Source organism: Trachypithecus francoisi, unplaced genomic scaffold (assembly GCF_009764315.1).
Source record: "Trachypithecus francoisi isolate TF-2019V2 unplaced genomic scaffold, Tfra_2.0 Lachesis_group3, whole genome shotgun sequence".
Taxonomy (NCBI): domain Eukaryota; kingdom Metazoa; phylum Chordata; class Mammalia; order Primates; family Cercopithecidae; genus Trachypithecus; species Trachypithecus francoisi.
Window position 1 is genome coordinate 103,491,260 of NW_022681468.1, and position 17,395 is coordinate 103,508,654.

Below are 17,395 nucleotides of genomic sequence, written 5' to 3' on the forward strand. Positions count from 1 at the left end.
CTGGGCACTCCAATATTTGCAAGTCTGAGAAGTAAGAAGGAATCATCAGAGGAGACTGAAAAGAACATCTGAGGAGGTAGAAAGAAAACCAAGAGGCCGGGCGAGGTGGCTCACGCCTGTAATCCCAGCACTTTTGGAGGCCAAGGTGGGTGGATCACCTGAGATCAGGAGTTTGAGACCAGCCCGACCAACATAGAGAAACCCCGTCTCTACTAAAAATACAGAATTAGCTGGGTGTGGTGGCGCATGCCTGTAATCCCAGCTACTCGGGAGGCTGAGGCAAGAAAATCACTTGAACGCAGGAGGTGGAGGTTGCTGTGAGCTGAGATCGCACCATTGCACTCCAGCCTGGGCAACAAGAGCGAAACTCCATCTTAAAAAAAAATAAAACCAAGAATTTGATCATCCATTAACAAATATATATTGAATTCTACACATCATCCCAGAATTTCTGAGACTTCAGATTCTGGGCCACCAGGAATACTAGCTAGATGGCAATGCTGGGAGGAAGGTATTGGAAGGACTGTTGGTGGACAACAGGCATCTATTCTTCCCTCTTCTTTGTTAACAGAATCCTGACTTTGAGGAGGCGATGTAATAACATAAAAGTTTACATTTCCCAGCTGCTCTTGCAGGTAGGAAAACTAAATTCTGTCCATAAACAAAAGTGTTAAGTGGGACTTCTGCAATCTGCATAAATGGAGCTAATCAGGCTGGAAGACACACATCTCATGTTCTTCCACCATTTTTCCTTCCTACTGTCTGGGCTATAGATGTTAGAGTTGGAGTCCTAGCAGCTATCTCGGACTACAGGGCAACCTTGCAAATGGGAACCAAACATTATAGATGAAGAATAAGAATACAGTAGAACGTGTTTCTGACAACTGTGGAGTGGCCAACAAGGAATAGCTTGACTTTAGGTTTCTTTTGCATAAGCAAGAAACTTCTATCTTGTTTCAGTCACAGCTAATTTGGGGTTTTCTTCATATGCAGTAAAAACTAATTCTAACGGATATGAGATTTATTCATAGTATTTCAAAACTGTGTAGACAACTTTGGTGCAGCCCCAAGAGTTCTGAGACGAATTCATGGTCCCTGCCCTCCCAGAACTCCCTGCACAGCAGGTGGACTAGGTAACCAGGCCATTACAACACTGGCTGGTAAGGGCTGTGTTGACGGTAATGCTCCAGGGTCTGCAACAGATGGCAAGGCAAACTTCCTCTCCTCCTCTCATCTTCTTTCAAATTGTACCTAAATTCGATTAACTCCACACGTGTTCTTGGTCTGATTTTATCCCATTGCTTATACTGTATTTGATTTTAATATATTCTAGTACCTAATTTAAGCCTTGGAGTTGAAGAGAGGAAAAATGATAATGTGGACCAGATTTTATCTGGTTGGTACTTATAATTTTACAGCGAACCTGCATAGAATAATAAGCAACAGTTATAAACTTGCCAAGAATCAATTTTGCATGTGGAGCTTCATTCAACCAACAATTCTATAAACACTCTAGTGCTAGAAAATCGGCAGGATGATAAAACTACAAATGTGATCTCTGTCATTTCCTTAATGAAGCAATTACTTTGATGCTAATGTGTCACAGTTGGTTCCTTCTGGTAGGTTCGTGGTCTCACTGACTTCAGGAATGAAGCTGCAGACTTTCACAGTGAGTGTTACAGCTCTTAGAGGTGGTGCGGACCGAAGTGAGCAGCAGAAAGATTTATTGTGGACAGCGAAAGAACAAAGATCCCACAGCATGGAAGGGGACCCTAGTGAGTTGCTGCTCCTGGCTGGGTGTGGCCAGCTTTTATTCCCTTATTTGTCCCCGCCCATGTCCTGCTGATTGGTCCATTTTACAAACCTCTAGCTAGCCACAGAGCGCTGGTTGGTGCGTTTCTACAGAGCACTGATTCGTGCATTTTACAAATCTCTAGCTAGGTACAGAGTGCTGATTGGTGTGTTTTACAATCCTCTTGTAAGACAAAAGTGCTCCAAGTCCCCACTGGACCCAGGAAGTTCAGCTGGCTTCACCTTTCACTAGCTTTTCTCTTCTGAAGGCATCTTAACAGTGCACTTGGCAAGCTTCTTACCTCTGGCCAATACTGTTCATAAGTATCAGAACCCTGGTGCCTGCAGATCTGCAGATCTGGGCCAAATGGAAGCACAAAAAGTAATCTATATTGAGCACTTACTACGTGCCAGGCCTATTCCATATATTATCTTAATCTTTCCCATACCACTGCAAGAAAGGTTTTAGAATCCTCTTCACCAGTAAGAACCAGACACCAGAGAGTCTGAGCTATCTGTTTCAGTCCTACCCAGCTCTTGAGGGGCAGGGCGGGGTTTCAAATCCAGAACATCAAACTGTTTCTCAAAAATACCTTCCCTGGTGGTATCTTCTCATCATCTCCCAGTCTTTTAACCCTGGAATATCTGTCCAGTCTAAGCAGCTTTCTACCCAGGGGTTCTATTTCCCAGGTTCCACCAGTCACAATCCTATCCCCTCTCCCAAATCTTTGTACACTTCCTTAAACCTTCCCTGCACCTCCCACCTCCCTCAAGGTGACCTCTGCTTTCTGGGAATTTCCCCGCACCAGGCTTGGCTCTTTCATTCTTATCACTTTCTATGCTTTACCTTTTGAATCCTTAAGCAACCTATTTGAATTACTGATTTTCATTGGGAGGGAGAAAAGAGAGGACGTTTATTGTGCACTCATTTTGTCTGGGAGTTTGTCTCCTTTAATCCCCCAAATAATCCGATGAAGAGTTTTTATCTGCCGCTTTACGGATGAGATTGGACACACATAGCAAGCTGAAGGAGTAGTCAGGAGGGAAAAGGACGAGGAATCACAAACCGTTCTCCCCCTCCGAGACGAGTGCATGGTGTAGGCGTCCAGGAAACGTTCCTGAAAGAAATTATTGGATGGATGGATGGATGAATGAATGAACATTTAAAGGCTGGCTTACAAAAGGAGTTTAGTGAGAAATAACACAGAGAGGAGAGCTGAAATACCCCGAAAAATACAGATTTCAAGTACAGGTGGGGTTTGGGGCTGCAGAAAGTCCCAAACATTCAAACAAGCCCAGAGTGAAAGAAAGGGTTTCATTAACACTCGGGCAACTTCAAGTGTGGTTCTGCAGAGTCTAAAGAGATCTACAACACTTGTGACCCGAACACAAAAGAGGCATATGTAATCTACAATGCTCCCTCCGGAAAGCTCTAGAATACCGTCGCGTTTTGTTCCCAAACTTGGGCCGCTGGGGTGGGCAGGCGCCTGTCTCTTTAAGAATCTGGTCGAAGTCCTTTTCCTCGCCCCTCCCCGCCCCCGGTCCCCCCACGCCCCCGTCCCCCCCGCCCCCTCGGGGCCGGCGCGGCCTGGGGCCCACCCCTTTCTTCTCTGAGGCTGCACTGAAGGGTTCGGCTACCCATCCGTCACAGAGGCGATGCCTCTGATTGGCTGCTGCGCTTCGGGCCGGGAGGCGGGGCGGGAAGGCCGGAGAAACTAGTTTGTTGGTGGCGCCTCGGCTGTACCGCAGCCGGAGCATTTTGGGCTGTAGAGAGCCGGCCGACGGGAGCCGCGGCGGGGCCTGCAAAGCTCGCGCGGGCGGCGAGGGGTGGTTCTGAGGCGGCGGCGGCGGGGAGCGCCTCCGGCAGTGAGTACCCAGGCCGGGCGGGGGCGCAGTGCTCTGGCAGCTGCACCCGCGTCCCCGCTCCCTGCGCTGGGGACTCGCCACCCCAGGCCGGGCCGGGACCTAGCGCTTGGAGCCCCAACGGGGTGTGTGTCCCGGGAGGAGCCCGCGCGGCTGGGGCGGGGGCCCTGGGACAATGGTGGGGAGCGGCGGCCGGCCGGCACCCCGCGGCTCCGCGAGGGAATTCACCGAGAGCTCTGCGCTAGGGAATGAATTGTTTGGCAAATGGATGTTGCGCGCGGGAGCCGCTACTCTTTCCCCAGGGAGTGGTTGATTCATTGAGTCCGCAGACTCTCTTTTTAAAAAATTACTATTGATCCTGGACAGAGAGATTGCTTGTCTTTGAGGACGCGAGCGGCGATGCCCCGCGCCTTGGACGCCCAGGCCGGATGGCTGCCTGCCCGGCGCAGAGCGAGGACCCGGGGTTCACAAGGGGAGGGTCTGCGCGGGCCTGGCCGCCTGCCAGGGTCCCTCGTTTCGGTTTGCAGAACTGGCCAGCGGCAGAGAAAGGTCGCATTCGAAGGCACACCCACCTGTCCACCTGGGTGGCGGCCAGCCTGGCAGGTCCAGAGCAAGCCCTCCAGCCTGACTCTAATTCCCACGCTTCCCCTGGCTCCGAGACATCACCCCCGCCCCCCCACTCCCCCTGTCTCTTTTGTAGTTGCTTTAGAAGCTTTTCTTTTGGGGGCTTGTGCCCGGGAGATACCAGATACTTTTTTGTGTTGGTGCTCTAAGCCCCCAAAGTGCATTCCCATTGTCTTTGAACAAAGAAAAATCTCTTTAGAGGCCTGACCCCACGAACTGTGGGTGAGGGGGCGGAACCAGGCCCCTGCAGATTTAATCTGGACGCTCTTGGGTCCTGCTGGATCCCGGTGTCTTTGACCTTGGGGAAGGGGGGCTGGGCTTTGACTCTCCTCGGTAGTCAGGGCAGAGAATGCCAGGTGTCTGGACCATCTGGTTCCACTCTGTCGGCCCAATAGAGGGAGGGAGGGAAGTAAGTTAGCAGTGGCACCAGGAGAGGAGGCAGGATCCCACGGTCTGTATCCTGGAGCAGATTCCAGTGACTGTGATGGGGCCAAGACCTTTGGGACCCTGGGCCACAGTCTCCCCATTCATAGGAGGAACTGATGCTCAGTGTGCTGATCTGAGCTGTGAGGATTCCTGGCATGTTGGTGAAGGCTTGCGTGGAGGTCTGGGAAAGAGTAGGACACAGTCTACCCCACTTCCGGGTCCATTTGGTGTCCCAAGACCGGAGACCCTTGGGTCCCCAAGCTGTGCCTGTGAAGGTTGATGGAGTCAGTCTTTTTCCGGCCCGGCAGCTATTTCAGTTTTGAGTCATTTGTCAGGCAGTGGCTCCAGGGAGGTTGATAAAAGGGAAGTAGAAATGGAAGACACCTTCATCCTGGGGTCTTGGGCTGCAGTTGGATTTATGTGTGTGGTGCGGAGAGAAGAGCTGAAGGCAAGCTCTATGCTCCACATCGGAAGCAGGTTCTGCAGCCCGATGCCCCTTAATAGCGTTTTAAATCTGCGGGCAGAATCTCCCCGTGTAGGCAGAAGAGAGCAGGAAGAAAAGAGAACAATTACCCAGTGAAAAGCAAGCTTGATTCGTCCCTCTATCACTTGGGCGGGGGCAGAGGGGAAGGGTAGTATGAGTGAGAGTGTTACTTAGTGGGTGGTTTGTGACTGATTGATTAATTAATTCATTCATTGTTTGAACAGACCTGAGTGGGCACCTGCTGTGTGCCAGGCCCTGGGTTAGGTGCTGGAGACTCTTCCTTTAGTGAGCACCTACATAAGGGAGTGCTGGCACATGGATTAGGAACCATGACACATCGTAGTGATAGAGGTAGCCAGAGGAGCGGAGGAGACACAGGTGGGCAAGGCTTCTTGGGGAGAGGATGCCTTGACTAAGATGGGAAACGCATGTCACAGCCCAGATTCCAGGTGTAGGGCAGCCACCTTTCTCCTGTCTCTCACCCACACTTCTCCCAGAGGCCAATTCATTGCCAGCCTCAAGATAGGCACAGGTTGAGGCCATGGAGAATGCAAGTGGGACGTGGTGGAAGGTTGGCTCTCTTCTGTAGTGTCTGGCTGCACAGTCAGCAGTCCAGCGCATTTGCAGGAAGCTGGATGGCTTCTGGATGCAGCCTCTCTTCTCTGGGGATCCTGGAAGAACCTACCCCCCTGGTCCCAAAGACCAGCCAGCCCGTTGTCTGAGCCTCTAGTCCCTCTGTACCAGCAGGCAGTGTAGGCATAGCCTGGCCAGTGTGGGCAGAGCTGGCACAAGAAAACACAGTGGCCAGACACAAATGAATTGGTTGATTGAAATGCTGGTTTTCATCTAATGTGGTAAATTTCATAATTTAATTGCCTCAGCCAGCCAAGGCTGTTGAAGCATTTTCCCCACCAGGAAACACTTAGTTGGAACAAGCTGTGGGTAGAGGGGGAGGTGCAGGGGAGCAGGGAGGAGGGAGAACTTAAGCATCCACAGCTTTCAGTCACAGCATCCCAGCAGGACTTATCAATCAGCAGCTATCCCCAGCTGATAGAAGTCAGCCCAGCCCCTACAGCAGATTCCAACCCCTTTCCTGGACCACCTAATTGCCGTACCAGCCTAAAGGTGTCAAAAGCTGATACCTGTCATCTTCAGGGCATCATCATCCCATACTGCCTCCAAGTCCTTCTGGGGCTGTTAGGAGCTTGGGAAGGGGTGCTGTGGGATTAGGTGGGGAAGCGAAGGGGTTTAGGGATAGAAAGGGCTCCCTGTTAAGTCCTTTTAACCCAGGAGCAGTGGAAAGAGCATGGGCTCTGGCACCAGACTGGTGTTCAAATGCTGTGGGTCTGTGATCAAGTTCCTTAACCTCATTGAGCTTTGTTAGCTTTTTTCAGGGATATGGTGAAGGTTAACCACCATATTATGCAGAATCCCCTAGAATGGGGTCTGGCACCAAATGGGTGTCAGTCATGCTGGGCTCCCCTTTCCCTTTTTTGTTTTTGTTCTCTGGGTGTAGAATTGAGCTTGGGTGTTTGTTGCTCTGCAGCTGACTTGTAGCCCTCCCCTGAGCCCCCAGTCACCTCCCCGTACCCCTGCCCCGTCCCTCTCTTGCCACTCTTTCTTATTGCTAGACCTTTCCTTCCAAGCCCTGCCCCAGCACCTTGTTGGATGATAAAGGATAGGTGTGTGTGTATTGACCTTTTTTTCTTTTAAGAAGGAGTCTCGCTCTGTCGCCCAGGCTAGAGTGCAGTGGTGCCATCTAGGCTCACTGCAACTTCCACCTCCCGGATTCAAGCGATTCTCCTGCTTCAGCCTCCTGAGTAGCTGGGATTACAGGCACATACCACCATGCCTGGCTAATTTTTGTATTTTTGTAGAGACGGAATTTCTCCATGTTGTCCAGGCTGGTCTTGAACTCCTGACCTCAGGTGATCTACCCGCCTCAGCCTCCCAAAGTGCTGGGATTACAGGTATGAGCCACTGTGCCTGGCCCTTTTTTTTTTTTTTTTTTGAGACAGAGTCTTACTCTGTCGCCCAGGTTGGAGTGCAGTGGTGCGATCTCAGCTCACTGCAACCTCCACCTCCCGAGTTCAAGCAGTTCTCTGCCTCAGCTTCCCCAGTAGCTGGGATTACAGATGCCCACCACCACACTCGGCTAATTTTTGTATTTTTAGTAGAGATGGGGTTTCACCATGTTGACCAGGCTGGTCTTGAATTCCTGACCTCGTGATCTACCTGCCTTGGCCTCCCAAAGTGCTGGGATTACAGGTGTGAGCCACTGCATCTGGCCTTTTTTTTTTTTTTTTTCTTTAATAGCAGCTCTGTGGTCTCAGAAATCAATTTCATTGAGAAATTGCACCAAATTTTCTGCAAATACATAAAAAGCTTCCCAGCCATACTTTTCTCCCACAGTGGTCTCACGTGCCCTGACTTGGGTACAGAGTCTGTATGAGGCTCACCTGGGCCACGTCTTGTTTCAGTGTGACCAAGACCTGAGGCCAACTCCGTCTCTTCACCATCCGGTAGCTAGAAACTTCAACTCTGGAACCTGTTGGCAGAAAGAGCACTTGAGTTGGAGTAGGGGAGTCCTGCTTGGCCCCTGCTTGGCTGTGTGACGCCATGCAGGTTCCCTTACCTCTGTGAGCCTCAATTTGCTTTCCTGTATAATACTTCTATTAAATGTTTTGCTATAGAATTTCAAAAGTTCTTGCAAGCTCTGGTATTCAGCAGTTTTATAAGGCTTGAGTTACTTGCTTAGCCCTCATGGTCAGGAAGAGCTTGAGCAGCCAGTAGAGTACAGAGGGGCCAATTTAGCAGTCAGGAATGGACCGTGTACGGTGACTCACGCCTGTAATCCCAGCACTTTGGGAGGCCGAGGCGGGCGGATCACCTGAGGTCGGGAGTTTGAGACCAGCCTGACCAACATGGAGAAACCCCATCTCTACTGAAAATACAAAATTAGCTGGGCGTGGTGGCGCATGCCTGTAATCCTAGCTACTTGGGAGGCTGAGGCAGGAGAATCGCTTAAACCCAGGAGGTGGAGGTTGCTGTGAGCCGAGATCACACCATTGCACTCCAGCCTGGGTGACAGGAGCAAAATTCTGTCTCAAAAAAAAAAAAAAAAAGGAGTCAGGAATGGGGTTCTAGTTCCAACTCTGCCTCGGATGTATGCTGTGGGAATTGGGCAAGTTACTTTCTCTGGGATCTAGTTTTTTCACCTGTAGAATGAGACGGGTGACGTAAGCGAGCTCCTAGTTTCCTGGAGACTCGATTCAGATTTTCCCAGTAACTCCAAAGGGACGGGGCTATTCTTGAGCCTCCGTCAGTTCCCTGTCCTTGCCCACTGCCTCAGAGTTTCGGGCCTCCTGCGAAGGGGTGGTGGAGTCAGAAGACTGCATCAGGGAGCACCAGGCTGGGCTTAGCTGAGCATGCGAGGGATCAAAGGAAGGTGGTGTGTGGGTTACTCATTTCCCAAGGCTGCCGCTCTGGTTGTGGGCAAGGAGCTGGGCAGCAGTTCATGGGAGCACCAGGATGACCCCCTCTGGAATGGCTAGGGTGAGACCTCCCTAGTGGGATGTCCCTTGGGCACGGAGCCAGGGCCACCTCCCAGTAGAGAGTTGGACAACGAGCTCTGAGGAGCAAGGGGGATCTTGAGCAAATTAGCCGGACGTGGTGGCAGGTGCCTATAATTCTAGCTACTTGGGAGGCTGAGGCAGGAGAATCACTTGAACCCTGGAGGCAGAGGTTGCAGTAAGCCGAGATTACACCATGGCACTGCAGTCTGTATGATCAATGAAATCTTTCCCTGTATGATCAATGAAATCTTGTGTGTCCTTGATCATGCATCTTTATGAGCAAGTGTGATTATGTTAAATTTTCATTGTCAAAGCCAAATGCCTTTTGCAAAGACTTATTCAGTTTACTGTCCCACTAATAATAGTGCCTGAGTGCCCATTTCTCTACAGACTCACCAAATTTTTTTTTTTTTTTGAGATGGAGTTTCGCTTTTGTTATCCAGGCTGGAGTGCAATAGCGTGATCTTGGCTCACAGCACCCTCCGCCTCCCGGGTTTAAGTGATTCTCCTGCCTCAGCCTCCCAAGTAGCTGGGATTGCATGCATGCGCCACCAAGACCAGCCAATTTTGTATTTTTGGTAGAGACGGGGCTTCTCCATGTTGGTCAGGCTGGTCTCAAACTCCCGACCTCAGTAACAAAGTAAGATTCTGTCTCAAAAAAAAAAAAGGGGGATCTTGAGGGAGCCCAGTGGGGCAGGAGGAGGCGGCTGAACACCAGCCTGCAAGACCAGTTGGATGACTCCTCCCACGGGGAAGCAGAGCTGAGCAGGCCGTGGGAGCACTGTGCCTGCTGCCACCAGCCCAAGGGCCACATTCACCTTAGGTGTCACTCCCCACCCACCTCTGTCAGGAGAAGCCTTCCACCATCAGCCATGTGGTGAGGAGTAGGATGCAAGGAAAGGATGGAGACAAAAAAGCCTTGCTTACATTTTTTGCCTGTTCCCATTGGGCCCCCAAGGAGAGGCTGACCACAGATCCATCTAGGCTGAGCATAATTAATTTCCTAATTAAGATAAGGAGAAGCTTTGCTCATTCAAACCCCAGGACAAGCTGCCAGCCAGGTTTGCTGTTGGCCAGGCCAATTTGTGAGAGGAGTGAGGGCCAAGAGATGGAGGATTTCTCTTTCTAGAAAACCATGGTGATTCCATCCATTGTCTGGGGTTCATATTCTGCACTCTAGCTGCGCTTGTGAGACCTTGGCAGCAAGTCCCTTAACCTGTGAATGCCTCTGTTGTTCACAGGCTTGGAAATCTGAGGGAGAAAGGTATCCAGCTCTATTCATGCCACAAACATTTATTTAGTTTTCTGAATGGCTCGCTCTGGAGTAGAAGCTGAGGAAAGAAAGTCAGGTTCAAAGAGCTCCTGCTTGGGAGCTCAGTGTCTGATGTGGAAGGCAGACAGGTGGTATGGCACAGTGCTAGAGTCTCAATAGTGGGCATGTTGAGAGTCTGCCTCAGTTTCCTCATTGATGAGGTGAGGAAGTGGACTGTTGGTTTCCTCATTTCAAATGTGTCCAGGGAATTTTTTTTTCCCCATCTGTTCTCTGCCAGGCTCTGGGATTCAGTGGAGAACAAGGCAAGGTTCTCCTCGGCCCCCTCCTGATCCCACATTCAGCTGAGGGAGGCAGACAACAGACTGAAAAAAATATGAAGCTGCAGAGAAAGTAGACAGGGAGGTGTGGGAAGATGGTCAAGTGAGGATGCCCTCCGAAGAAGAGTCAAGGAAGGCCTCTCTGGGGTGGTGACATTTGAGCCAGCCGTGGGAGGATCAGAGAAAGGCCTGCCAGGTGGGGAGCACAGCTCGTGCAAAGACTGGGCCTGTGTGGGCTGCGGACGAAGACACCATGAGGCACAGAGAGGCGCCACACCCTAACTATCTGCAGTCCTCTGGTACAGGGGGAGACTAAGGATAACATTGTTCTCTTTCATTTTATTGTTTTTTCTCTGATTTAAATAATATATCAGTGGATTTCCTTTTTTTTTTCTTGAGATCTAGTTTCCCTCTCATTGCCCAGGCTGGAGTGCGGTGGCGCGATCTCAGCTCACTGCAACCTCCACTTCCCGGGTTCAAGCGATTCTCCTGTCTCAGCCTCCCAAGTAGCTGGGATTACAGGTGCAAGCCAGCACGCCCAGCTAGAATTTCCTTTATAAATGAAAAATATAGGAAAAGATGGAGCACAGTGTGAGGGTCCATCCTCTCCTTTGTATCTGTCCACAGATGGGTGCATACCCTTCTAGTCCTCCGTTGTATGTGTAGATTTTGCATTTATGTAATTTGAATCATACTCAATACTCTACAACTTATACCACTTAGTGTGTGGTGGAGCTGTTTTTTCACAGTGTCATCATATTCCACATTGCAGCCAAACCATCATTTCCTCTCATTGTGTCCTAAGGAGAGACTTTAGGTCATGCCTCATTTTCCCTGTATGATCAATGAAATCTTGTGTGTCCTTGATCATGCATCTTTATGAGCAAGTGTGATTATGTTAAATTTTCATTGTCAAAGCCAAATGCCTTTTGCAAAGACTTATTCAGTTTACTGTCCCACTAATAATAGTGCCTGAGTGCCCATTTCTCTACAGACTCACCAAAATTTTTTTTTTTTTGAGATGGAGTTTCGCTTTTGTCATCCAGGCTGGAGTGCAATAGCGTGATCTTGGCTCACAGCACCCTCCGCCTCCCGGGTTTAAGTGATTCTCCTGCCTCAGCCTCCCAAGTAGCTGGGATTGCATGCATGCGCCACCAAGACCAGCCAATTTTGTATTTTTGGTAGAGACGGGGCTTCTCCATGTTGGTCAGGCTGGTCTCAAACTCCCGACCTCAGGTGATCCGCCTGCCTCGGCCTCCCAAAGTGTTGGGATTACAGGCGTGAGCCACTGCTCCCAGCCCCCAAATTTTTGGTGTTATCCGCATTTTTAGTTTTAGCTAATGTGATGGGGCGGCGGGGAGTGGGGAGTGCAGGGGCAGTGGAATCTCATTGTTCCATTAAAAAAAAAAAAATGTTTATTCAGGCTTTGTCCTTTGATTCTAGTCCACATTTGTCTTTCCAGAAGATCAAAATTTATTGAGTGCTGGTTCTGCCTCTTACTGGTCTCTTGACCTCAGCTGGGGACTCATCTGTGAAATGAGGCTGTTTAATCCCTGCCCGCCCCTGCCCACCACTAGGCTCCTGTATTTTTTACATGGGAAAATGTTCCTAAAAGTTCATTTTATGCTGAAAAGCTCAGCAAACATGAAGAGGCATGGTTTTTACTAGGGAAATGGAAGTATCTGGAATATTTGAATGAATTCAGGTGTTTCTAAACAGCCAACATATACAGGGGAGGAGCTGGGGTGACTTTGCCCATGTGCAGTGGGGCTGGCCTTAGTTGGGAGGTGTCTGCCTATTGTCCCAGAGATGCACCGGACCTTACCTGGCTGAGAGAGCCATCTGGATGGGCTTGAGAGCTCTTCACAGAGGGCTGACCCAGTCTGTGATCTGTCACCTGTCTGCAGGAATAAAGAAATGAGCCAGGAGGACAGAGAGAGTTCCCTAGCTGGTCTAGAAAAAGGCCCAGAGAGGGGCAGTGGCCACCACAGACTCAACCCTGTTTACTTGCCTGTGTGGTCCCAGGAGGCATCAGGCCCCATGATAGAGGAGCCAGGGAACTGCTGACCATGGCCTGGGCCCCAGAGGAATTCATTACTGCTGGGGTTAGGTACCTGGGGATGTTTTGGCCAGGCTCTCCTCACCCTTCAGGAAGCAACATCCAGTTTTGGCCATGATTCCCCTGCTGCCCTGGAGATGACTCAGAACCATGCTCCAGAGGAAGCTCCTGTGATCCCAGCCAGCCTGACCTACTTGGAACCATCTCAGGGACAGATGTAGGTAGGGGAAGGGAGAGGGTAACCAAGGGGACAATGGGACCCTCAAAGGGCTTGGTAGGGAGGCCTCCTGCCTTTGTACCTCTGCAGCTAGTGAGCAGAAGGGAAAGGGGAGAGGCCTCGCTGAAAGCAGTTTTTGTATTTATTAGACACCTGCTGATTCTGAGAGTTGGGTGTTTCATTAAGAGAGTAAGGGAAGCATCTCACTCTAGAGCTGGTTTTGCATGGGTTCTCCTGGGGCAGGGGTGAGTCGGCAGCCTTTGCTGGGCTCCTGTCCCACTGCCATTCTGAGCACAGCTTGAAGGCATTTCGCTGAGTTGGAGTGAGGTCGGATCACCAGGTTTCTTTTCAGGCATCAGCTGGTATATCTGTGTTGCAGGAAGTTGCAGTTGCTATTTTTACCACTCCAACCAGGACTTTTTACTGGGAGGTACAATTACAAGCAAAATGCCAGGGTTTGGCTGGTTAGCTAACCCCTGGGAGGCTGCTGTGGGCTGAGGCAGGGGCCACTGCACATGGTCCTGTGTTGTACAAAGCAAGACACGTTTGCATGTGGACACACACCTGCCCTGGTTGCTGGGCGGCTTTGTCTGAACCACTCCCTGTGCCTGGAGTTTCCTCTAGGTGGGAAAAAAAAAAGGACTTTGCTGGGTTTTGCCCGGATAATTGTACCTGGCTGCCGGGGCAGCTCCAAAACTGTAAGCCATGTTGTTCTGACTGCCCAGAAAGTTGAAACTTTGTTAAACGAGATTGAGAACCTACTCTATGCTACCCACTGTGCTAAGGACCAGGATACATCAGTCTCTGCTCTCTAGCATCACATGTTCAGGAATTGAAAATGCAGAAAGCGTGAGTAGTCTCTGCACCTTTTGGATGATTACCTGGTGTGTTTTTAATCTCTATACATTATGACTAGAGGCCAGATGGGGCTTATATTGGTTTCTATTGCAGCATAACACATCACCACAAGCTTAGTGGCTTAATCAGTACCTATTGATTAGTGCACAGTTCTGTAGGCTGGAAGTCTGGGCTGGCCTGACTGTGTTTTCTACTTAGGGTCTCACAAGTCCAAAATCAAGGTGCAGCTGGACTGGATTCTTGAGGCTCTGGTGAAGAATCTGCTTCGAGGCTCTGGTGAAGAATCTGCTTCCAGGCTCAGGTTTTTGGCAGAATCGAGTTCCTTATGGTCGTAGGACTGAAGTCTGTCCCCATTTCCTTGCTGGCCGCAGCCGGGTGCCAATCTCAATGCCCTCCATCTTCAAGCCTGCAGAGATGTGTCAGATCCTTTCTTGCTTCAAATCAGGGACCAGCTGGAGAAAACTCTGCAATTTTTTTTTTTTTTGAGATGGAGTTTCACTCTTGTTGCCTGGGCTGAGCGCAATGGCTCAATCTCGGCTCACTGCAACCTGTGCCTCCCAGGTTCAAGCAATTCTCCTGCCTCAGCCTCCTGAGTAACTGGGATTACAGGTGTGCACCACCATGCCTGGCTAATTTTTTGTATTTTTAGTAGATACAGGGGTTTCATCATGTTGGCCAGGCTGGTCTTGAACTCCTGACCTCAGGTGATCCACCTGCCTCGGCTTCCCAAAGTGTAGGGATTACAGGCATGAGCCACTGTCCCCAGCCAACTCTGCTTTTAAGGGGCTTATTGACTAGATCAGGCTCACCCAGATAATCTCCCTTCTTTAAGATCGACACCTGGCCTAAAATGTTTAAATATGGCCGGGCACAGTGGCTCACGCCTGTAATCCCAGCACTTTGGGAGGCCAAGGCGGGTGGATCACCTGAGGTCAGGAGTTTGAGACCAGCCTGGCCAACACGGCAAAACCTCATCTCTACCAAAAAAAAAAAAATACAAAAATTAGCCAGTCGTGGTAATCTCAGCTACTTGGGAGGCTGAAGCAGGAGAATAGCTTGAACCCAGGAGGCGGAGGATTGCAGTGAGCTGAGGTCGCATTGCTGCACTCCAGCTTGGGTGATAGAGCGAGACTATGTCTCACAATAACTTAATAATAAATAAAATGTTTAAATATGATATATGTTGATTATACTGCAAATAATATGGCAGGTACCAGGCAGGCACCAGGGAACTCTCATGTGGGTCTAACAGATCTCTGGATCATTTTGATTCTTTCTCCCATGGGTATTGTGGCTAATCCCCATTTCATTTAGCAGTATTTATTAAGCATCTAATCGATTCTAGGTAGCAAAGATGACACAGAACACTGTCCTTGAGCTGCCAGTACAGAGAAGGGCACAATACACAGTGACCTGAGGAGTGGACAGTGCGGTCCAGCAGAAGAAGAAAGGCTGCCGTGCTGAAGCAAAGGCGCAGAGGGCAGAAGAACGCTCATTCTAGGAGACACGGCAAAATGATGTTCTTTACTGCATGCCATACGCCCTGTGCGCTGCATAGGGTGCCACATTGTAGGTGCTCAGATTTCAGTGTATTGACTGCATTCATTTTCTGAGCATGTACTATGGACGAGGCCATCTACGTGCCCGACAAATATAAAATCCAGAGTGGGTTGCAGCTGTGAAGGGAGAGATTATGGAGGGGAGGGTATGGGCTGAGCAGGGAGAATGAGGGGAAGGGAGGGGGAGAGCTAAAGCTGAGAGAGGGGAGGAAGAGGGGCTGGGGGTGGGACAAAGCTGGAAAGGGAACCGATTGAACACAGCTTGGATGTGAAAGCGTCATTGAAGGCTTTTGAGCAGGAGCTCTCACAATTTGGCACTGGGTTGGTAGCTGTGGGAAGAGAGGGTTCAGGGGCCTGGCCATAACCTGGCCTGCAGTGGTGGTGGCAAGACTGGGAAGGAAAACCCCAATGCAAGGTCCCAGGAAGGAGGATGCAGTGGAATTTGGTGGCTAAACAATATGCTAAAAATGTGTACATGAATGACTGGCTATTTATGGGCACCCATGTTTTTGCTATAAATATACATACATATGTAATTTCAAGAGACCAAGAATTATCAACTGCAAAGCCCAAGTGTAGCAGTCTACTCATGGCCCCTGTACTTTGCTACGGGAGAGTCTGCCCTCTGCAAACCCCTGAGGTCTGTTTTTTTTGGAGAAGGATGAGGTGGTCCTGTCGGGGAGAGAAGGCTTTTGATAATAAAGGAAGGAGCAGGCAGGGCCAGCTCATTAGAGGGAGGCAGCCAGCAGTGGGTGAGGGTACTGGGTCCAGCTGCCTCCAGTGACAGCAGGCTCTAGTGCCTGCATTGTAGAACAAACGGGATGGCGACCCCCTGCATAGGCCCCCATGCTTCCTACAGAAGTTTCTTTTTCTGAGTTCTTGAAGAAAACTGTGCTTAGTGTGGAGGATAAGAAAAATCTTCTGGGCCGGGCGCAGTGGCTCAAGCCTGTAATCCCAGCACTTTGGGAGGCCGAGACGGGCGGATCACGAGGTCAGGAGATCGAGACCATCCTGGCTAACACGGTGAAACCCCGTCTCTACTAAAAAAATACAAAAAAATTAGCCGGGCGTGGTGGCGGGCGCCCAGCTACTCGGGAGGCTGAGGCAGGAGAACGGCGTGAACCCGGGAGGCGGAGCTTGCAGTGAGCTGAGATCCGGCCACTGCACTCCAGCCTGGGCGGCAGAGCCAGACTCCGTCTCAAAAAAAAAAAAAAAATCTTCTGGCCAGGCGTGTTGGCTCACACCTGTAATCCCAGCACTTTGGGAGGCCAAAGGCGGGTGGATTATTGGAGGTTAGGAGTTCAAGACCAGCCTGGCCAACATGGTGAAACTCTGTCTCTACTAAAAATACAAAAAATTAGCTGGCATGGTGGCGTGCACCTGTAATCCCAGCTACTCAGGAGGCTGAGGCAGGAGAATTGCTTGAACCCGGGAGGTGGAGGTTGCAGTGAGCCAAAATCACGCCATTGCACTCCAGCCTGGGCAAAAAGAATGGAACTCCATCTCAAAAAAAGAAAGAAAAATCTGCTACCCCAGTGTTCTCAAAGTGTGGTCTGGGTGTCCCTGAGATTCTCTTGGTGGAGAGTCCACAAGGTCAAAACTATTTTCATGGTAATACTAAAACATTATTTGTCTTTTCTACTCATTCTCTCCAGAGTGCATAACTCAGTGAACCGATGTTTTCCAAATGGCTGGTGCCTGATGTTACAAAATCACGCATGGGTAAACAATCCATTCAAAGTGCAGGACAGGCTGTCAGATGGGAATGCCACTGAGTACAAAAGTTCATTGATATGGGCTCAGATTTCACATTGCAGCTAACCTTTAAGGCACTATACTTGTCAAGTTTTAGTGTAGTATCAAAGGAGAGTATCCACAATGATCTGAAAATACAATCTCCCTTTTCCAACTATCTGTAAGGTTGGATTTTCTTTATATTGTATAGTCAAAACAATGCATTTCAACAGATTGAATGCAGAAGTGGATATGAGAATCCAGCCACTATCTTCAATTTAAAAATTGTTTTAATTGATTTTTTTGGTCAAAAAATAATTTTAAAAAATGACATGTAACAGTTGCACATATTTTGGGGACACTTGTGATATTTTGATACACAGCATACGGTGTGTAATGATCAAATCAGGTAACTGGGATGCCCATCACCTGAAACATTTATCTTTTCTTGGGAAATTGATTTATGAAAAACATCTGTTACTGCTGGGCACAGTGGCTCACGCCTGTAATCCCAGCACTTTGGGAGACCGAAGCAGGTGGATCATTTGAGGTCAGGAATTTGAAACCAGCTTGGCCAACATGGCGAAACCCCGTCTCTACTAAAAATACAGAAAA

General features: G+C 49.7%; 1 protein-coding gene across 2 annotated transcripts in view; it reads left to right on the plus strand.

The window, feature by feature from the left end:
• The first annotated feature begins 3,477 nt into the window (after positions 1–3,477).
• The window catches only part of KLHL25 (kelch like family member 25), a 36,730-nt gene continuing 22,812 nt past the window's right edge, over positions 3,478–17,395 (plus strand). The window contains exon 1 of one of the 2 annotated variants that reach the window (XM_033189133.1): positions 3,478–3,657. The gene's annotated coding sequence lies outside the window, so the exon portion shown is untranslated. The other variant, XM_033189136.1, reaches the window with a different exon arrangement.